We start from the raw sequence: 12,839 nt of genomic DNA, 5'->3' as shown, positions 1-12,839 counted from the left end.
AGGGAGCTCTTCTTAATATTTTGACACCAAAATCATGTCGATACACCTTACCGACTGCGAGTAAAGCCACCCACGCTTTAACTTGACAGACTGTATTTTGTTAAAAATGCATCCTATTTGGTTAAAAAAAATCGTCTTTTTGGATTCAAAATTCAATTTTTGTTGTAAAAACTTTTTTTTGTTACGAAAATTCAATTTTGGATGTTACTGAGTTAACTGAAATCTTTTTTGGATGAAAACTGAACTCTTTTTGTAATAAAAAATTCTTCTGCTTTACGATGAATTTCATATTTTTTGAGAAGAAATGCAACATTTCCTAGAGAATTCAACAATTTTCTTAAAAAGTCATCCTTTTTGTTAAAAAATTCGCCTTTTTGGATTGAAAATAAATTTTTCGGGTAGGAAATTATTTCTTGTTAAAAAACTTTAAAACTTCATCTGTTATAGAAGAAATTCCCTTTGTTGTATGAAAAAACAACTTTTTGGTTAAAAATCGTTCTTCTTTGCTTGATAATTTAACTTATTTGTTTAAAACGTTTGGTAGAATCGCTTTGTTAAGAAATCACTTTTTTTGTTTGAGATTTATATTTTAGGTTGAAAAATTATATCGTTGGTTAAAAGTTTAATTATCTTATTGAAAATTAAACTACTTGGATCAAAATTAAGCTACATTGTAAAATTTTGTTATTGAAGGCTTATGTCTGTTGAAAATTTATCTGTTTAGTGGAAAATACTTTTTTTTTGTTTAAAATTCATTTTTTAACAGAGAATGTAACTTTTTTATTTCTTTAAGATAGAAATTTTTAGTTAAAATTTGGCGTTTTTTTTGTTGTAGAAAAAAGTTTTTAGTTTGAAATTTCGTTTTTTTTGCGTTAAAATGTCTTTTTAGGTTGAATATTCAACTATTATGCTAAAAGCTTAATTATTTTGTTGAAAATTCCAGTATTTCGTCAAAGACTTATTCTTTAAAGTAGAAAAACTTCTTTTTCGTTTGAAATAAATTAATACATTTGAAAATTTTAAATTTGGATATGAAACACTGTTTTATTCCTGTTTTATGTATGTGATATTTCACTTGTCGTTAAAATTTAATAATTTCATATTGTAATTAAAAAATGTTCCATTATGGTGAAAACTCATTATGACATCCTCTCAAGTTAAGGCGTGTTCCTTGGGTGCATTTTTTAGTCGAAAAGCGCCTTTGCAATTAATGATTTTATAACTTCCATTTATCTCAATTTTTCTAAGCATATTTTATTGTTCTTATTTGTTGCAACAATCTCATAATAACAAAAGTTTGAAGCCACACATGCTCACATGTACATACAACTTCTACCCTCTGTTCTGTCCAGAATAAGCATCTGACCAAAAAAATTTAAGGGACTTTTTTGCTTATTTTTTGTGCACCCCCCCCCACACACAGTTTTATTTGTTATTAATTTTTTTGTTATTGAAAGTTCTGAAGTATATGTGTTTTAAAGTAAAAGTTTTCAAAAATAATTATCGTCTAATTTGCTTTAAAATAAACATATTTTTCCTCCGAGATATTTGAAATGGATTAGGTTATTATCTAAAATGTTTACATCCAAGGATTCGCCCATGTTTTTAAATTTCATCACAGTTAATTTCCTGTAAGTCATACAGCGTTCTTTCTTTTATTTAGAATCCTGTTTTGGAAGGCTTCGTAGAATTTGGAAAAATTTTTTATATTTTCGCCAATGAAGAGGAGCGAGTTCTTTTTGCCTGCGAGAAAATCATAGTAAAATCTTACATTGAAGAGTTACATGCATATGAAGTAATTAACTCTTTTGAAAAGACATGTTGTTTGGCTGAGAATTTGGTATCTCCGTATTTAGCGATACATCATTGCTTAAACGATGGACTAGATGTTTTGTCACTCAGGCATGCATTGTAGTCATTGTAAATATATCTGTGTATATTTTTATATAATAAGTATGCGTAATTGTTTCCAAAATGTATCTTATTTTAAATATATGTTTCATCGCATACTCAACAATTAATAAGGGAATAATTAATTATTATTAATTATTAATTGCAAACTCACTTAATACTTAATTAATTGTTAAATATTTATTCGAAACAATAGAAATATATTTCATCGTTTAAGAACTTTATTGTATTTTTGTTTTAAATTTTATAGCAAATTAAACAATAAATTGTGTAACAATGAATTAGTTATTAATTTTCTTTGATACCTTGCTAATGACTTAATTAATGATTATAATTATTTTTAATTGGATTGTTACTCAATAATTTATTAATTATTAAGTAAGACACAATTAACAATAATTTACATTTATTTAATTCAATCGCTAGACTTCAGTTATAAAATACGATTCACAGAGGTGACATTTACTTTGCCCCTAAGTGGATTTTACTAAATAAGTTTCGCTTTCGCAGTAGGAACTACATTCCCACTTCGTACATACTACTAAACAAGTATCTTTCAAGTGACCTCTTGCTCAATAGAAACTACATTGCCGCGTCGTATATTCTACTAAACGAGAATCGTCCATCCGACCGCATGCGCAGTAGGGACGACGTTTCCTCTTCGCATATTCTACAACGCGAGAATTGTCCATTCGACTGCATGCGTAGTAGACACTACGTTTGCCCTGCGTAATTTCTACTAAACGAGAATAGTCCGTGCCACCGCATGCGCAGTAGACACTACGTTTCCTCTTCATATATTCTACTATACGAGAATCGGCCATCCGACCGCATGCGTAGTATGCACTACGGTACTGTGAGTAGTAATACGGACTAGACAAGCGTTTACTAAATTCAACCGCTAGCTTAGTCTGTCCATTATATACTACTCCGTTTAGTAAATCTCACCCTTGCTGGGGTGAGAGCTACCAAACATTTTTCTCCGTGTATGGGTATTTTTTTGATGTTTAAATATTCCGTAAAAAAATATGAAATATAAGTTTCGAATAACCGCATTTTTCCATTTCAATAGCAGTAAATGTAAAAGGCAACATAGAAATTTCCTCGCATTAAAAATAAAAATGCTCCAAAATTCAAGGATGAAGGTATCGATAAACAATGAACACGAGAGACGGTTTCGTATTCACATACTATTTAATTAATTATTCTAAATTTTAAATTAATTATAAATCAAAAATTTTACAGTTTCCGCCAGGGTAAAATTATAGATCTTTGGTAAAATTAAAAATCTTGATGTAATTTTTAATCACACGAAAGTGATTTTACCGACGCATGGTATTTTTACACGCTGCGACTGAATCTTCCCTTCTGAATGTAAAGTTCGTACGAGGGAATGCGTAATTTTATTTTTATCGAGTGTGTAATATTACACTACTGTTCGAGGGTCCTTTTATTTACATCGCTAGAGGATGTAGTTTCACATACTTTTGTAAAATCACACAGTGAAGTGTGTGATATTTACAATGATACAGTATTTAATTTTCCGAAACTTTGTACAGATATACATACATATATACATACATACAAATATACATTATACAAATAATTGCTGGCGAAAAGATGTAATGAGAATTAAGAGAAATACGATTTCTTCCTGCCTTAAATGTCCACAATGGGAACTTGTTTATATAATTTGTTTATAAAATTAACAAAAAATATCGCATGCTAATTTTCTACCATTATACATCACGGGCAACATGATTTGAGGGAAGTTAAGAGAAAAAACGATTTCTTTCTGACTTTAGATGTCCACACTGGGCATTTATTTATATAATTTGTTTAGAAAAATATTACAAAACATCGAATGACAAATTCTCATGATAAAGTATTATTTTTTCGATAAAAGCAAGTAACATTATCGAAAAAATTTAGTTTTCAAACGAAAAATCCATAATGTAGGATATTTATTGAGTTAATTTGCTAATAACAATTAACTGAAAAATGTAATATATTCTTTTACTTTGAACATTCCCCTTTGAATTTACTCTTTGCATTAACATAAAAGTTCAAACGAAACAAAAATTAAAAAATCAGCCTAAAATCGGTTAAGAATGACCTTTTATAAGTTATTTTGAACCTCCTTTTTTTATTTCACCTCCCTGTTTCCTGGAAGGCTGGAAGAACCAAGTGAACGAATTCATTGCGCACGCGCGGTTGGAAAAAGCTTTGCAGAACTGGTCGTCACAGACGTTTGTGCTACTTCAGTGGTCGGCACGCTCTTGCCCTGGGCGGGGTAGCCTGCCCTGTGACCTACTCTCAGGGCAGTACCTGCGAGCTTGGCCAGACCACCCCTTTCCTCAGGGGTCCTTTGTTAAAAAATGTGAGATTAAAAAATTCGTAATTTTGCGATCAGTGACTTTAAAGTAATATATTTGGAATCTACATATAGTTCCGATTCCAAATACATGTAATTTGTCTATAAAGGTTGAAAATTTGAGAAGTATTTAGTATTAAATTGACTGTCAATCTGATGTTTCTTGATTATAAACTCCTTCAAATTTTTAACTTTTGTCCGCAAGTAATATATCATTGGAATCGGAAAAATTCGTAGATGCTGATAATGCTATTTTCAAATCGCTAATTAAAAAATTAAAAGTTTTAAAATTTCCTTACTTTGACATTCCTGTGGACAAAAGACCCTTGCTGGAGTAAGTTTACTCACACTAAGGTACATGAATAGACCGAAAAGTAGTAGAAAAAATTAAGTCGGGTGGAGCCTGAACATACCTGAAAATTAAGCAAAGAGTTTTCCGACCACTGTCCTACTTGGCCAGTGTTCGGCACTCTCTTGACTACCTGCCCTCACTGCCCTACGACCTACGTTCAGGGCATTGTCTGCGAGCTTGGCCAGACCATCTCTTTTCTCAGGCGTCCTTGTTAGAAAATGGGGAAACATGTGAGATTAAAAAATTCGCAATTTTTCAATCAGTGATTTAAAATTCATATGTTTGGAATCTACGAATTTTGCCGATTCCAAAAACATGTGATTTGTCGTTTAAAGTTGAAAATTTAATAAGTATTTAGTATTAAATTGACTATTAAGCTGCAGTTTTTTGGAATTAAAATCCTTTAAATTTTCAACTTTTCTATGAAAGTAATATATCATTGGAATCGAACAAACTCGTAGATGTTGATAATGCTATTTTCAAATATCTAGTTGAAAAAATAAAAGTTTTTAAATTTTCTTACTTTGACATGCCTGTGGACAAAAGAACCTGACTATACCTGAAAACTGAGCAAAAAGTTTGCCGACCACTCTACGAAACAAAAGTGAAATTTCACATGGCGAGTGATTGAAGAAATCTCAAGCTATTATCGCGACACTCGCGCTACGTGCTCGATTTTTGACTGACATTTTTAAATGTATATTTATTTTCTAAATTGCATAAAAATAAAAAGCTACAATCCTTTTTTGAGGCGTTCTTCTCTACCTGGCTTTGTTATATTGAAAATGATTGTACGCATCTCGCGTCTTTTGGTGTAATATGGATATTTAAAATTGTTATACATCAATTTCAAAAATTAATTTTTCTATTGCTAAACGTTGGCCTGGATCTCGCAACGCTGTGGCTTTCAACCGGCGTCTTCTGCATTATGTTACAGAAGTACATTTAAATGAAATAGTGCATGAACTCTGTTGCGCCCTACCATGTAAGTCGAGTCCAAGGCGCGTTGCCGTGTTAAAATGTTTGGGCAACTGAAATACACAGTAACGTAGGTTACTTAAAGAATTTTTTAAACTATTTATATTAAATCTATATTTTTACAAAATTAAGTATGTATGGAGTCTATTTATCAAAGAAACGCTCGCATTTCTTTTTTTATGACTTACAGAAGTTTTTAACCACTTGCATACTTTTTTATGGTTTGTAGTTTTTTTTATAATTTGTCTTTTTTGGTAAAAAAAATATTTTTGTTGTTGAAAATTCATTTATTTGGTTGAAATTTACTTTTTTAAAATTAAAAATAAATTTTTTAAACCAAAAATTTCACTACATTTTTTGTCGAAACTGTCTAGCATTAAGAAATTGTCCGCAACACTAACCAGTAGTAAGAATAAAAGGAGGTAGAAATGTCTCATTAAGGACCGATTCCACCAACCTCGGTTAAAAATGTAATCCTCGGTTAAAGCTAATTAGGCGTTTCACCAATTTTTAACAGCCGGTTAACTCGCATTAAGCTCCGTTAAATCTAACCGGTCAAGATTGGCTGGCTAGAGCGAGTTAATCGTCCTTTAACCTAATAAGTGAAGTATCGTTGGGCAATATGGAGTTTTTGGAAGAAGTTCTGAGGTCGACTGATGACGAACTGGAAGAAGACATTTTTTAATTTAGCCGCAGAAGACCGCGAATTTTCAAAAAACGAGTGAATTCTTTTGATAATTTTGGCGACGCTGATTTTCAAACGAGCAGCCTCCTGGAACTACAGAGTTGAACATAAAATCTTTTCGACATTTTCCATTTTCTAAGCGAAAGAAAATTGAAAAAACTGCTTTTAGATCAAATATTTTATTCTTAATTATAACTGGTGTTTTTAAAAAGAACTTAAAGTGAACTTTTAAAATAAATATTTTATAATTTTCATTGTTTATTTAACAGTAGTTTATACAGTTTAATGTTTTTCTCTCTCACTTTAGATAAAAGTTGCAATTATTGTTTAATCATACTGATGTAGGGCTTATTATATTCCTGAAAAGATTCTCCGCAAATCTCATCGATACGTTTTTAGATAAAAAGTTTCATTTAGGGATTATAAAATCTTTATTTTTGTAAACAATAGGTTTTTATAAATAATTTAAAAAAAAATAAAAACTGTCAATGAGATTGGCAGAAAATCTTTTAAGGACTAAAATAAGCGATACAGCATTAGCATTAAATAAGAATTGTAACTTTTACCTACAGAGAAAAAAGAAAATATTAAACTCTAAATTGTTATTGCCAAATAAAGAAAACCTGAAATATTTTTATCAAAAGTTAACACCAAGTTCTTTTCCCAAAGATATTATAAGCCAACTACTTTGCCCCTGCAATCTTCACCCGTCGAACAAGTCCATCAAATAGCCGATACTAAGTCGGTAAATACTAAATACTTAAAAATATAAATTTTATATCGAGAATTTTGATTTATTAATTTCAATTATTTGAATAAGTTTTGCATCAAGAAAATATGTAAATGCATAAGATTTACTTTTAAATTGAATTAAAATGTAATTGTATCATAATAAATATTTTTAGCTGCTACATCTTTTATGGAAAAAATTAGTCATTTTGCAATCCAAATTTACTGTCTATAAATAATATTATTTTGTTGTTTTGAAAAACAGGCGGTAGAAATTTTACTAAATGAAACTATACGATTGAAGACATTAAAAGTTTCAATTGATAAACATATTGAGTTGAAATTTAAAATAATTAATTTTTTAAATAAATATGATCGTACAGCGTTCACGCATGTATAATTAGCGATTTGGAGTATTTAGATGTAAGAGATAAATTTTATAGGAATACCGCCTCCCTCACGATTGTTGATTTGATTAAACAATAATTCGTAAATTTGTATGCTCGTGTAATTAATTATGAATTAAATTAATCATAAAGAAACGATAAAATTATATAATAAAATTATTGTTGATTATTTTTTATATATAATATTTTATAGAAATTTATGTATCTTACTATGTATCTATATTATGTCCCGATTTTTAAATTGAAAACATGTATTTTTGAATATTACTCGAGTGGTTGATCAGAATATATAAATATTTTGCCTTGCATTTCTCAATTTAAACTAAGAGGTCAGAAATTATTGGAAAGTTTCAAAAATATTTTACTCTTAATTGTTAGTTTGTAATAAAATAATCCGTAAATGAACTATTTATTGTCGCGGGCACATTCTCATCGTGCGCTGTGCCCATGGCTCGCAAATTTAAGCGCGTCTGGTGCGCGCGTCTTTTATTTCACGCGATTCGCGCTCAGATATTTATTCTTTGCATTTAGTGCAAAGTGCATCGTGAGACTCGCGCTGCGCACTCGTTTTTTGACAGACAGTTGTAAATTTATATTTTCTGAACCACCTAAAAATAAACTTAAAAAATACAATCCTTTTTTTAGACATTTTTTTCTATCTCGCGTTGTTATGCTAATAATAGGATTTTGGTTTTCATATTGTTTTTTATACATGTATAAATCAAAATACCCTACAAGTCTTCTTTTAGATTTTTTACGTATCTCGCGTCTTTTGGCATAATATTGGAATTTTCGATTATCTGCATATATTACTTACGATAAACCAAAATTACGAGTCCTATTGAAAAGTGGTATAAAGAAATTTTGTAGGATTTTTTTTAGGTTCAAAATTTGTATTATGTGGTGTCAGATTTCGGGCAATTCTAATACTTTCTCCATCATAAATAATAAGAATGTACTAAATGAATAAAAATTTGTGTCACTTTTTTGGGCGAATAACTTTTTTTCTATCAATTTGTTTTTGTACCTTTTGTTGTTTTTCCACAAATTTTTCACTTTTATTTTTAATACCATTTTTATTATCAAAACCAAAACTACGTGTCCTGTCAAAAAGTAATTCATAACAAATTTGTAGTTCTTTTTCGGGCAAATAATTTTTGTTAAATCATTTTTTTTTCGTAACCTGTATCATTTTTTTACAGTTTTTAAAAATATTTTCAATGTTATTTTTCGCGAATAAAAAAAAGGTAGGCCTCCTATCAAGAAGTGATTATTAACGAATTTGTAGATCTTTTTTGAGATCACAATTTTTGTTCATACAGCTTCTTTCGTATCGTGCATAGTTTGACCACAAAATGGGATTTTTCGTATCTCATTATTTTTTGTGCAATAAAAATTAGAATTTTCAATTTCACAAGAAAATCCAAAAAGTTTGTATGATAATCTTGTAGGGCTTCTAAAAAGCAATGTTTTTCTTAATTTTTTTCAAATCGTACGTTGTTTGGCTAATAATTTTAATTTTCGATTGATATTAAAAATTTTGAAAATGCTATAACTCTGAAAATTTTTTAAAACTTTTTTTTTACTTTAAGGGGTCGTCAGTAAACTCCATTACCAATTACATGGGGGGGGGGGGGGCATGCTAAAAACTATGATTCGAACAGGGGTTGGGGGTCATTGAAAGAAAATTTATGAACTTAAATAACATTTAGTATGTTTCCTTATTATTAACTTTTAAAGAAATGTTTTTTTCTCTGTTTTTAAGAAACCCCCATTTCTCGTTTTTTTTTGGCTTAACGGCCATTCCAAAGTAACGGATGGGGCATTTACACGCATAAAAACTTGAAAAATGCTTATTTAAAACAACTGTATCTTGTTTAAGCTACGCTATCTGTACAAAGATGCATGAAATTGTTAGTTTCCAGATTCTAAAATTCTATTGAATTGGATAATTTTCATGTTATAAAACGAAAACCAGAGTAACGGATGGGACTCGTACGGGACTCACTGCCGGACTTACTTTTGCTTTCAATCAGAACTCTGTGAATTGAGAATAGTTATAAAACCAATTTTTTTGAAATGGATTTGTCTGTTAAAGTTTTCTTTTTATATATATCAAGTTCGAAAATATGTGAATGAGAATTTTGGATAAAATTCTTCTTTTGGGAAACGAGTGGGACATGTACGATCAGGAAGTTAGTTTGGAGGCAGGGGGGGGGGGTTTGCAGGGTAAGTAAAAACTATGTAAACGGAATTATCGCTTTACGGTCATTCCAAAGTAACGGATGGGACATTTGCATGCATAAAAACTTGAAAAATCCTTATTTAAAACAACTGTATCTTGTTTAAGCTACGCTACCTGTACAAAGATGCATGAACTTGTTAGTTTCCAGATTCTAAAATTCTATTAAATTGGATAATTTTCATGTTATAAAACGAAAACCAGGGTAACGGATGGGACTCGTGAAGGACTCACTTCTGGACTTACTTTTCTTTTCAATCAGAACTCTGCGAATTGAGAATAGTTATAACACCAATTTTTTTGTAATGGATTTGTCTGTTGAAGTTTTCTTTTTATATATGTCAAATTCGAAAATATGTGAATTAGAATTTTGGATAAAATTGTTCTTTTGGGTAACGGATGGGACACAGCAAGGTAACGGATGGGACATGTACGATCAGGAAGTTAGTTTGGAGGCTTTACAGATAATATATCTTCAATATGAACTAAGAATTGAAAGGAGTAAAATTTAAATAAGTTATCAAAGTTTTAAATCAATGGAAAACTAAATTTTATTGCCAAAAACTCAGGGTTGAAATTTTATTCTGCGTACATTCTTATCAACATCGATATCTATAAAATTAATACTGATATCACACTACTTTTTTATTTAATCTTCAAAATCACTTTCGGAGTATACATCGCTGTATTTTAAACGCATATGTGTTGTTAGGTGCTTAAAATATACTTCAGGTCCGCAAGGGAAAATTGTGAGTTCATGCAGCGTAGACTTCGAAGTTTGCCCAAAAACAAAACGATAATTGTCAAATTTTTTGAAATGATGGAATGCGCTTAAGCCTAAGACAGTCTTGCATTCTTCGAGTGTCACTTGCACTTTTAAAACATTATTCCACCTCGCATCAAGAAATTTTTTATTCTATAAGGTATCTTCAGTCGTTACATAAAAAACGGTCGTTTTTACAACATTTTTTCGCAACAAGATAATAATCTTTGGCGGATTTGGCCATCTGCTCTTTTTTAGGAACTGATGCCATTATATGTAAGAAAGCCCACAAATTATATTTTAAGTTTCAGTGAAATAGTCTAGTCAGAAAATTATATGATAACATGTTTACATTATTGTAAATCACAGTATGATAAATGTGTTTATAACTTACCAAAATATGGATGAAGTAAGGTCAGAACAACGAACAATAATAATTTCACAACTTCACTGAGTACGATACGTACGATGTTCCTTGAATCCTGTAAGTAGAATCTAACCGAATTATAATAGTTAAGAATATCCTTTTCATTCAAGTCCTGAAACATTTATAAACCACTTCTTTCATATTCTCCAAGTATTATAAACATTTTTAAATAAACTATGATGGGTATTATCTCAAACTAACTTTAGATCTCAATTTTTTCACCGTTTAGTACATAATAAAGAAAAGAAAAGGAACTTTTCTATTATTTTGGTAACGGATGGGACCACTCATACCGAATCGCAGAAGTTCACAAAAAAGGAATTGCAAACCAAAAATTTTTCTGTTTTCTATATGAATAAGCACACAAATAATAGTATAATTCATTGATCTTTTTACATTACTAATCCAGTACTTTTACTAGTTAAGACAAGTCCACAAAAATTCCATACAAATCATAGATACTTTGGGTCACTTGATGCCCTGAACAAACATTGTTCACAAATAACCTAAAAACAAATATTTTGACCAAATTTTTTCTGTTCCGCAAGTAATGGAATATATAGGAAATGTCTGAATTGTTAAATATTGCTATTTTAACATTTTTATTCTAACAGTTTGGGTTATCTTATTTTGGAAAGGCCGTTAAATTCTTTTTGGTAGTAAGTCTACTATTCTATATTTGTGGTTCGAAATTTAACTCGTTTGGTTAGAAATTCTAGTATTCAGTTGCAAATTTTATTATTCTATAAAAAATGCAACTATTTTGTTAAAAAGTCATCTTGTTTCGTTAGGAATTCAGAAGCATGGTTAAAAGTTGAACTACTTTGTAAAAAAATTACTCTTTTCGTTTGAGATTCACCTCTTTGGTCGAAAATGTAACTATTCTATTTTTAGAAAATTAATCTTCTGCGGATAAAAAGTTGATTTTAGGTTGAACTCTTTTGTTAAAAATGTAACTATTTTGTTGAAAATTCGTTTTTTAAAACAAGAATTATTTCTTTTTTAACTAACAAGGTAAACCTTTCATTTTTGATTTAAATTGATATTTTTATTAAAAATTAATATTTTCTAGTTTAACATTGCTCCTCTCGGCTTTAAAATTCAAAAATTTGGTAAAAATTAATATATTTTGTTGAAAGCTCATCTTATTTTGGTAGATCATTAATACAGTGCTAGAAAATTCATTTGTTTGGTTAAAAATGTAACTATTTTGTTCGCAATTTATCTTCTTTAATTGAAAATTAAACGACTTGGATAAAAGTTGAACTTTATCATTAAAGATTCATATTTTCGGACTCCTCTTGATCTTTGGGGTTGACACCTTTTGTTGAAAATTTAATTCCTCGATTTAGTTGAAAATTAATCTTTTTTTAACATGTAAAAATTTTCTTGAAATTTTGGGTTTTTTGCTTTGTTCAAAATAAATTTTTATCTGAAAATTTGCAAATTTACATTTTTGTTAGAAATTTTACTTCATAAATTTAATTATTTGGTAGAACATTCTTTTGTTTTGTTGAAAATTCATCTTTTTGGTCGAAATTTAATTTTCTTGATTTTTGTTACATCGTCTTTTTATTAAAAATGCAATTTTTAAGTTCTAAATTAGTATATTTTGATTAATGATTTAAAAATATGGTAGAAAGTTAAAGCACGATTCGTTTGTAAATAAACTTTTCCGTGTTATTTTCGTTTTTGTTAAATCTAGTTTTTTTTTAATCATATTTCTGCAAGATTTAACTTTTTGGCTTAACATTTAACTTTTTTTTGTTGACAATTTGGTTTTTTATGTTAAAAATTACTTTTTTTCTGAAAACTGCAACTTGCCTATTCTTGATTAGAAATTAATCCTTTATAAGTTGAAAATTCGACTATTTGGTTGAAAATTGTGGGTCCGGATGCAATAAGGGCACATAAAATTTTTTCGTGCGAAAACGAAGTCCCCTGGAGGCTTTAGAAAAAATTTTCGAATTT

General features: G+C 29.5%; 1 protein-coding gene across 9 annotated transcripts in view; it reads right to left on the bottom strand.

The window, feature by feature from the left end:
* The window catches only part of LOC117177683 (epidermal growth factor receptor-like), a 326,636-nt gene that overhangs the window by 234,929 nt on the left and 78,868 nt on the right, over positions 1–12,839 (bottom strand). For 4 of the 9 annotated variants that reach the window (XM_033368523.1, XM_033368518.1, XM_033368521.1 and 1 more), the window contains one exon: positions 10,836–10,936. The exons of the other annotated variants lie outside the window; for them this stretch is intronic. The gene's annotated coding sequence lies outside the window, so the exon portion shown is untranslated. The remainder of the gene's footprint in view (positions 1–10,835; positions 10,937–12,839) is intronic. 9 annotated transcript variants of the gene reach the window in all.

The sequence above is a fragment of the Belonocnema kinseyi genome, chromosome 8 (assembly GCF_010883055.1).
Source record: "Belonocnema kinseyi isolate 2016_QV_RU_SX_M_011 chromosome 8, B_treatae_v1, whole genome shotgun sequence".
In the NCBI taxonomy this organism is placed as follows: domain Eukaryota; kingdom Metazoa; phylum Arthropoda; class Insecta; order Hymenoptera; family Cynipidae; genus Belonocnema; species Belonocnema kinseyi.
Note: the sequence above shows the minus strand (reverse complement) of the source record. Positions and strands in the feature narration are given on the sequence as shown.